The sequence below is a fragment of the Homarus americanus genome, unplaced genomic scaffold, assembly GCF_018991925.1.
Source record: "Homarus americanus isolate GMGI-L3 unplaced genomic scaffold, GMGI_Hamer_2.0 scaffold48354, whole genome shotgun sequence".
NCBI lineage: Eukaryota > Metazoa > Arthropoda > Malacostraca > Decapoda > Nephropidae > Homarus > Homarus americanus.
This window is the reverse complement of record NW_024723833.1, coordinates 3,157,063-3,168,106: the sequence shown is the minus strand read 5'-3', so window position 1 is coordinate 3,168,106 and position 11,044 is coordinate 3,157,063.

Genomic DNA, 11,044 nt, shown 5'->3' with positions numbered 1-11,044 from the left:
AAAAAAAAAAAAAAAAAATAGTAGTAGTAGTAGTAGTAGTAGGTAGTAGTGTGTGTGTGTGTGTGTGTGTGTGTGTGTGTGTGTGTGTGTGTGTAACATTTGTGAGGATAAAAACTATTAGAACATATACAATATAGAAGAGGAGGACCCTCATTCATACTATGTCTTTTCACTTTTTATAAGAGAAGGATCATTAATCTTACTCTGAGCTGTCACTGTATGTAAAAGGTGGGTCAGTAGCAGTACTGGTACCTCAATGCCCCCTCCACGAGCCATTCGCCATATGTCCATCTTCATGCCTGCAAAAATAGCAATTCTATGAACCAGCAAAATGAGGTTTTCAATTACAGTATAATAATAATAATAATAATAATAATAATAATAATAATAATAATAATAATAATAATAATAATAATAATAATAATAATAATAATAATAATAATAATAATAATAATAATAATAATAATAAAATAAAATAAAAAAAAAAAAAAATAATAATAATAATAATAATAATAAAATATAAATAATAATAATAATAATAATAATAATAATAATAATAATAAAATAATAATAATAAATAATAATAATAATAATAATAATAATAATAATAATAATAATAATAATAATAATAATAATAAAATAAATAAACAACAACAATAATAATAATAATAATAATAATAATAATAAATAATAATAATAACAATAATAACAACAATAATAATAATAATAATAAAAATAAAATAATAATAATAATAAAATAACAACAACAACAACAACAACAATAATAATAATAATAATAAAAAAAAAATAATAATAATAATAATAATAATAATAATAATAATAATAATAATAATAATAAATAAAAATAATAATAATAATAATAATAATAATAATAATAATAATAATAATAAAAATAACAACGACGATGACGACAATAATAATAATAATAATAATAATAATAATAATAATAATAATAATAATAATAATAAAATAATAATAAAAAAAAAAAATAATAATAATAATAATAATAATAATAAAATAAAAAAAAAAAAAAAAAAAACAACAAAATAATAATAATAATAATAAAATAAATAATAATAAAAATAACAACGACGACGACGACGATGACGACGACAATAATAACAATAATAATAATAATAATAATAATAATAATAATAATAATAATAATAATAATAATAATAATAATAATAATAAATAATTCAGTAAAATCATAAAATTTAAGATTGACATGTATACGTTTATAGAAAGCAGAAAAACAGTTCAGCATGTTTATAGACTTCAGTATAGACTATAGACAATGCAAGTAGGTAAACAGTTTGGCATGTGTATAAACAACACAGGTCTATTGTACTGTACTACACTGACCGTGCAGAATATACCGTTTCCGATGTACTATACTGTATACATTGGAAACGGTATACAGACACCCTGTACATACGGATTGTTCCATATAACATTGAAATATTCTTTCTACTTGAGTAAGGCTAAACTGTTTGGGTACAACTATAAAATCAATGCCATATGCCAAGATTTACATAGAAAACTTAAATTTGTGTCCATGGTTGTGATTGACTGTCCATAGGTAGATCAGAGAGAGTAGTGTGCTGTAGTGGACGTCTCCCTACAAACTAACTGCGTATAGCCCACCACCTGCTATCACATTCCAATGTGCCGCCTTCCCTAGCAACCAACCAGATGTTACCGTATCTTAGCAACGAAACTATTCACCGGCTATTTCGGTTTTCCCACCATGACTCATAGCGGCTGCCGGGGTATATAGCTCTGTCTTCCCTTGAGATTCAGTCGCAGAACAAAGACAAAACAAGAGATGAAGCGATCTGGTTGAGCCCAGATTCTTTCTACCTCTACTGTATTTCAGTTTCACCACTTTTCCTTCAACTCCTAATAATCTTCTTTCACCTCTTAACTAAAGACTTCTGTATCGTATCGAGATTCAGTCTGACCAATCTTCCTGAACAAGCAACACCTTCTGCCGCTGCCTGGCGACCTGCCTCTCCTCCGCCTGCCTGGCGGTCCTCCTCCCGCCAGCGAGCATGTCCTTCTGAGCTTCCTCACCAACCAACTCTCATTCTGCCCATTTTCCTGAACAAAGCAACATCTCCTCCAGCAAGCTCCACGCTGTTAACATTTCATTCAACCAGAATCCAGCAACAGGCAACATCTTCTCTAACAAGCTCCTGCACATCTACCTCCTTCAACAAGCTACTCACAGCACGTCTCTACCAAGCAGCCCCTCACCACACGGCACCTCCAGCACCAGACTGTCTATCATATAACTTATATATATTATACGCGAAACCACATCAGTTTCTTCCATCCTGAGTGCTAGACAACATTAATATCTCGATACCCCTACAGTGCCTTCAGCTACGACAGTCTACAGTATAATGGCCATATTCTTAGTCCTTTCTCTACTTGTTTAAGTCTCTTCATTGTACTGACATATTTATTTTACCCCGTCTGGTCCCGGAGATTGCTAGGGACTGTCAGTTGGTTGAAACTGTTCAAAGGAGAGCCACCAGACTGGTGCCTGCACTTCGCCACCTCAGCTATCCTGAGATTGGAGCGCCTGAACTTGCTAGCATATACTACAGACGGGCAAGGGGGACCAAATTGAAGTGTATAAGAATCTCATGGGGCGCTATTCAGTAAGTCATCACTTGGAGCTGGGAGGGCCTGCACAAGGGGTACAGCTCGGGCCGCAGGTCCAGAAAACTGTGAGGGCAAACTTTTCGGAGTGAGAGTTGAGAACTCTTGGAACAATCTACCAGAAAGTGTTGTGACGGCACCGGTAGACTCTTCAAGACCAGACTTGACCAACACTGGAGCAGGTTCAGGTACATTCAGGAGCCGGTGCATGCCCAGTATTTGCCAACAGTACGTAACAGAGACGTGACCAGTCGCCCAAGCGGCGAACAGGCCGATCAGTGGTGAAGAGGATAAAAGAAAAGAAGAAAAAGCAGAGGAGGGACGAGTCGAGGAGAAACGGGGACAGGTGTACATGGATTATATCAGGGGGAGGGAGTGGAAACAAGAGGGCCAGCACAGAGCCAGCGGTACATCCCCACACTCTACCTCCCACCTAGAGCAGAGTTGCCAACTTAGCGACTTTGTAGCTAGATCTAGAGCTTTTGTTTTCTAGCGACATTTTAGAGCGATTTGCGACTTGTCGCAAATCTAGAGATATCCACAGAAATCTAGCGACTTTCTGGATACTTTTGGACTGTCCATGAAAACTCAGTTTTCCTAATTTCGAGCCATAATATATAGCAACGGGGTTACAGGGACAATAAATAATAAGAAAAGTTTAATACATTTGAACGGGTCGTGGTACAGAAGGAGGGACACGTCTACTTGATGTCAGCCCGTCCATGGCTAATGTTGCCGTGTCGTCATTTATTTGTCTATTACCTTCGCCTTTGTAGCACCTGGGTAACTTACCTTTTTGTCAGATATGCAATATGAATTTCATTAATACGCTAAATTTTAAAGAATATTAGCAAAACATCTTATAGAATTAATTCTATCAAGCCTGCGTGGTTCCAAACTTCTCGTACGCGTCCACCATGGGTGACCCATAGACTCCATACAGTTGCCCCGCAAGTCGACCTGTGGAGGCATACAGTTACAAGATATCTGCACGAGAACCTGAACCAAGCACTTCACATGCTTCCAGCTCTACAGTTGTTCACACTGCCGACGACTACGAAGAGGACTGGGATGTAATTACTATTGAATAATAGGTAAGTGTGCACATTAAACTTTAAAAAAAATATTATTTTTATTTTTACATAATGCATTTTATTTATACTCCGTCCATTATAGTCGGCATTATGAAAATATTACTTGCATCAAATTACTGAAGGGGGGGAATAATAGCTAGCGACTTTCCATGGAAGATTTAGCGACATTTAGCTACTTTTAGGTACCAGCCTAGCGACATTTGAAAATCCGAGTTGGCAACCCTGCCTAGGAGGAGGCGAGCGCCGTGTAAATACTGTAATGACATTTATATCCACACCCTGCAAAATACAATGTATTTTGCAAATGCTGCAGCTGCTAAGAATGGAGGGGGGCCGGAGTCACTACCAAGAGCAGAGACGTTACCGAGAACAAATTCCGGCTTGAATGTCATGTACACTGACACGTTCTTTGATAAGAGAGAGGAATTTGAAACACTATTGAAGGTACACCAACCCGATATAGTAGGTGTTGTAGAACTGTTGTGCAAGAAAAGGAGAATCAACCCAGAGGAATGTGAGTTTAGCATTGACGGATATGACTTATTTACGAACCTTTCTCAAGTATCTTGCATGAGGGGTGTGGTTATCTATGCAAGGCAAAACCTTAGACCCTGCCAGGTGAGGGTACAGGGAGAAGATATTTTTTGAAAAATTCAAGTGGTGTAAAATTAAATTGAAAGGAGGAGACTTAGGTATTGTCAGGTGTATCTACAGATCCCCAAACTGTGGCCCATTAAATCACAGAAAACAGTGAAGGCAAACTTTTTCGGAGTGAGAGTTGTAAACTCTTTGAACAATCTACCAGAAAGTGTTGTGACAGCACCGAGTGTGAGCTGTTTCAAGACCAGACAGCAGGTTCAGGTACATTCAGGAGCCGGTGCATGCCCGGTGTCGTGCGACAAACCTTCCGTGCGCAAAACCTTCCGGGGTAAATGCTTAAGTAGGGTAAGATTTTGTAATGTTAGGTTAGGTCAGGATTCCTTGGGTTTGATTGGTTCATTTTTTGTGTTCTTACCCCACAATTTCCATCGACTTCAAAGCGCTGCCCACTTTGTGCTTTCATTGTCTTTGATAGTGAGTATGTTTCATATCATCCTTATACTGTAGTCAGTTTGCCCAAGATAAATGGGAAATTCATTCAAAACCTTCCGTTACCGTATTTAATAATATTTTCAGCTCTCACAAATCAACCACAAATCAATCATACATCTTAGATGTCGATAATGAACATCAGTAATTGCTGAGCCCGGAAGGTTTATCGCACCGGAAGATTTGTAGCATGACACCGGTACTTGCCAACAGTGCGTAACAGAGACGTGACCGATCGCCCAAGTGGTTAACGAGCCGATCAGTGGTGAAGAGGAAAAAAGTAAAGGAACTTTAGAGCTTAATAGACAAGGCAGCAATGCTCAAACCTAGCCGCCTCCTTATCATGGAGGACTTTAACTATGGCGACATCGACTGGAGAAACGAGTTCACCACCAAATGACTTGAATAACCCCGCTACTCTTTTTATAGAAACTCCGAGATAATTTTGTTCCAACATGTTAGAGGGGAGCAAACACCCAAGCCACTGGACCACAATCATAACAAACGAGAAGGGTATGGTGGCAGCTACCAAACAGGGAGGTACTACCGGCTGGAGAGATATTGGAAGCATAATGTATTGTCTAATGGTAGACCCTGCTGCCCTATAGCATCACGAAAATTGTGACCAAGTCCAAGTTGCTGATCTGACTTTCTCTCTCATTTACACACAATTGTTTCTCTTAATTTGACAACACAACATACTGTATATCGTTTCTGACTTCTGATCCTTTTTATTTTTTTGTAATTACTTAAGGTTATTATTATTATTATTATTATTATTATTATAACAACAGTGTTGTTATTATTATTATCATCATTATTATTTTATTGTTTTTGTTTTTATTACAAATTTTATTTATCTGAATTATTATTAATAATATTAATATTATTATTATTATACTTTTGCCACCTGGGCCCCTATGTGGGTCGGTGACCTGTGCCCGGGTGGGCTGATCCCCGTAAAAAAAAGAAAAAAAAAGAAAAAAGGAATATTTAGCCCCAGTTGACACCAGCCTCCAGGAATTCAAGGAGACCCCTACACATGAACCATGCGGAAGTCGACAAAGTAAAGAAAAAAAACAGAAATTCAAGGCGTGGATTAGGTCAAACGATGAGCAGGACAGGAGGATGTATGCAAGAGCCAGAAACCGAACAAAGTCAGCGTGTATAAGGACTGAAAAGGAGTTCCAGTGGCTGGTTGCAAGTGAGGTCATGTCAAACCCAAAGGCGTTTTACCGCTATGCAGTCTAAATTAAAAATGCGAGTAGGAGTATAGGACCTGAGGCTTGAAGATGGTAGTTACACAGAATCTGACCAGGATAAAGCTGAGGCATTGAACAGTTTCTTTTCCTCGGTGTTCACAAGAGGATGCGATTAATCTTCCTGCGTTTGAGGACAGACGGTTCGACACAGCACTGACCCACATTGTGTTCACAGAAGAGGTTATAAGAAATAAACTGTCAAAGCTAAAGGTTCATAAGAGTCCCGGCCCTGACATGGTGCATCCTAGAGTGCTAAGAGAGTTGTGCAACGAGCTTGCCGAGCCCCTGAAGATCCTGTTTTGTAAACTCCTGGATGAGTAAAAGGTCCCCATTGATTGGAAAATGGCTTATGCGAGTCCCATCTTCAAGAAGGACGATCGTCACTCCACGAATAACGATACAATTAATTTGAAAAATGCGCAATAGGTACGAAAACAATCTTAACTTTATTACCTTAGTGTTATGTCCAATGTGACAGTCGAACAGATAAGGATAAGTTCAAACTTACCTGTAACTCGGGGAAACCGGAATGTCCTAATACCGAGTGCCTGAGTTTCCCTTATTAATGAAGCAAAATCATGTATACACTACACAAAGCGTCACAAGTTACTACGCCGCAGTCAAGGGCAAAACTGCTGGCTTTGCTTAACGGGGGTTCCACACTTCCATGGAGACCTCAGTGGCCTTGAGCCATAGATGCCGATGTTCACTAGACAATTATCTTTTAAGATTACCCAAAACAAATTATTAAAACACTTTTGAGATGTAAAATCTGTGCACTACACCACATGTTTAGCAGAAATAATTTTAAAATGTATTATTGACAAACTGTTGAAAATTAATACCTAAAATTAGTTTTCCAGTCAATAAAATCGTATGTCAGTTGCATCTGGACAGGGGAATTTCCAAGGTATCTTTCTCCACGCTGGGTGGGTCCGACTAATTACCCAAATGTACCCAAATGTAGTCGCAATGAAGTCAAATAATGGTCCTAGATGAGTAAATCGGACTGCCAATCACTGCCAAATAATAATAGAGAAGTGATTCACAGCCTGAATTACGCTTGTAGGACCATCATTTGACTTCATTGCGGCTACATTTAGGTACATTTTGGTAATTAGTCGGACCGCGCTGGGTTAATAATCTAGGAAAAGATTCTTAACTTTATAATCAATAATGTAGGGGACGGTTCACATTATATTTTCATGACATTGACTTTACTTTCTCTATTTACGTTTTCATTTACTTCATTGACCTTAATTATTAATAGCGGTTTATCCTAAGGATTTTCACTGAAACGTCTGTCTTATTGCCTAAAATGCAAAACCGGTTGCAAGTAACATGAACAACGTTATCCGGCGTTCAAAATGGTGATCCGTCCCAGTTAGTTAGAATCTAACTGTTACATCACTTCTGGAGCTGTTTTTTAAACTTCAGATATACCCTGAACAGAATAGACTTCTCAGAAAAAAAAAATAATAATAATAATAATAATAATAGATATTCAATCAATTTAACCAAAGACAACTGACCAAAAGTCATGAGATTCTTGTTTCCAGTAGAGTCCTTATGCCTGTTTCCAACGTGGAATATATTTAAATTAGGGTCTGATATTGTGTTGTAGTGGATTCCTCCCCTACAAACGCTGTTTATCGCTGAGTAGCCGACCCCGCGAATTCCCCAGTGTATGCCTCGCGGTCTACGTCAACCAGCGCCGCCTTACATGACGGAGGTCAACTATTATGCCACGCCTACCTCCGCTATATAAGACCTGACCTCGTGGTATACCTCTTTCTACCTACAGCCAGTCTTCAAGTAACACCATCTCCACCGCTCCTGCCCGGCGGCCCTCGCTCCCACTAGCGTAGCTATGGGGGGTGGGTGGCCGGGGGGTTGGGGCGGTCCGCCCCAGCGTAGCGTAGCTATGGGGGGGCCAGGGGTTGGGGCGGCACTTTTGGGTCTGCTCATCACCCATATCTGCAGCTACTGGAGACGTTAATCCACCCCTTTGTATCGGCGGCAAGTTAATCCTTGTCGTGTCTGACCTAACACCTGACCCACATCATCACGGCCACGTCATGAGCTGCACCCTTGCTATGCGCCCCCCCCCCCGCCACACACACAACCTGTAACCTGTTGAGGATTAAGGAAACAACTTCAAACAAGTACGCCAGTGAGCTCATGTGGTGTGGGTCAGGTGTTAGGTCAGACACGACGAGGATTAACTTGCCGCCGATACAAAGGGAAGGATTAACGTCTCCAGTAGCTGCAAAACCATGCAGTCTCGGGTCATATCAGTTCATGTACAGCCGACCAATCCACCAGTTACAAGCAATTCACTTCAGTTCTGCACAAGTCTCCATCGTGACAAGACGAGGGGAGGCTAGACGACTTTTAAGTTCTCTTGTGTTTTCGATCCAGTTATTTACTTCGTTGGAAGACATAATACTATAAGGTAAGAAATATTAAAGTATTGGTTAAAAAATATTGATGTGACTTTTGCTGCGGTACTGAGATTAAATATTAAGATTTTGTTTCACAGCATTGCGATTTTATACTAAGACACTATCCTCACTGGGGTACAGACAAAAGCCCCCCCGACAAAAGCCACCCAGACAAAAACCCCCAGACGAAAGCCACCCAGACAAAAGTCCCCTACTTTGATCGGGGTGGCTTTTGTCTGACAACAGTAAGGGCTTTCAAAAGTTACGGACATAATTAAATAGTTGAGGGTAAAATACACTGTTCTTCTCTGTGGTTAATTATTGGTTAGGTTAGGGTTAGGTTAAGTTAAGTTAGGTTAGGTTAGGGTTGTCAGACAAAAGCCGCCCCGATCAAAGTAGGGGGCTTTTGTCTGGGTGGCTTTCGTCAGGGGGGCTTATGTCAGACATCCATTTTCACTGTACTCTGAGTCTGTAATTTTAGATTAAGTTGCTACTTTTTACATTTCCATTGTATTACATTGATACTAGTGTCACTTTTTTTTACTTTTTCCCTATCCTATATGTCGTTTTTGCTTTTTGTTTAACTGTTACTTATAAAGTTTAAGTATGTTTGGTGTGTATTTACAGCATACTATATTTGAGTATGTGAAAGTACAGTAATATTAAAATGGTACACAAACTATTTAATATATATATATATATATATATATATATGAGTGAGTCACTGCAATATCTAATTTTTTGTGGGGGCACGGGGGGGGGCGGCAAACTCAAGGGCCGCCCCGGGCGGCACACACTCTAGCTACGCCACTTGCTCGCTCTACATCACGCTTGTAACCACGCTGCCATTTCCCAGCACCAAGCTGCATTGTACATCCAATATAATATGTATACAGAGAGCACATTGTGAGTTTCCTTTCTCCATCCCATCCAGAGTGTGAACCAATATCTCATAACCCCACAGTGCATCCCAGAGATATTAATAGTATGTAACGAGACCACAGAGTTGACTCTAATAACTTTTCGTTGTCGATCATTAGTGTAATTAGTACTGTAATAAAGTATAAGCACTTGCTGAGGCGGAACATTATATAACATCAACTTTAGATTTCAGAACCGCTAAAATCGTGTTCTGCAGAAGTATGGACGAACAAATGTACCTGATGAGCAGTCGATAGCATATAAGAGTCCTGCACAGTATTAAAAAAAGTCATCGCCATCGCACGAATAATTACAGGCCGGTGAGTTTGGCTTGAATAGTGAGTAATTTACTAGAGTATACCATTGTGTTTTACGGTTTGGTGTAAAAAAAATAAGCCCTAGCGAATAATGCAGATCACAGCAGTTGTTCCTGTCCTATCTAAAAGTCAAGGTGACTTTGTGACTCGCACCACGCACGAGCAGGAAGCGTACGCCGGTATTGTGAGGGTCTCGGTGGCTGGCTTTCTTTGTGTTGTGTTGTGTTGTGTTGTGTTGCGTGTTAAGGTGTTTTGTGTTTGTGCTGTACCATGCTTTGTGGTTTTTGTTTGTGTGATGATTTTGACGTGCTTATTTACAGTCACGTTATTTTTTTTCAGGTTTCATGGTATGGCGCGCTGAATTTTCCTTTAAATAAATAATATTTCATAAATTATTTATAGTTATAGATGTGTAAAACAATTCCCTAGTTTGTCTTCAGTTAACTTTAATATTTCAGTGCAATATATATGCAGCGTCTTCCCGTTTTTTTTTAACTTTAGGCTAATAAGTTTCAAGGTCTTGTTATGTCTGAGCCGCCAACAATACTCCTATAGGAGCGGATCTAGTGGGGTCCTGACCCCCCTTTTCATCAGAAAATTCCAATACCTTTTATTTAATGCAATATTATACTCATGCATTTTGGTATAGTGAAAAGTAGTAACTACTGAACTCAGAATATCTCCTAATATCAAGTGCACATGGCCTCAAAATGCCCATGATATTGGTCGAATTAAAAAAATAAATAAATCTGGGACCTTCGCGCTCCAAAAAAAAAACTCAGTTGGGTGGGCTTGCTGTCCTAAGTTCGATTTCTCCACAGTTCGTATTTTAAATTCTATTGATAACCGAAACTGCGAATTCTTTTAAGCCATAACAATAATGGCACCCAAAACGGTATCGATATTGTATTAACACTACCTCAACCAGTTAATCTGTTAGGAGAAATATGGCGAATGATGAATCCTCCAGTTTGATCCACGACCTGCAATATGGATTAAATTATCCACTTAACTATACGATCTATGTAAATGCATTTACGGTTGAGTTTATGGTGTCCATAATATAAATATGTTTATGAAGTGGCAATTTTACCGGATTTCCGGGTGAATATTAATTTGCACTCATTCATCCTATACTGAAAAGCAGACGAAGGCACATAATACCAATATATTATTTTTGAATACATTATATATGTTCATGAAAACAACATGTCATCAATATTTGT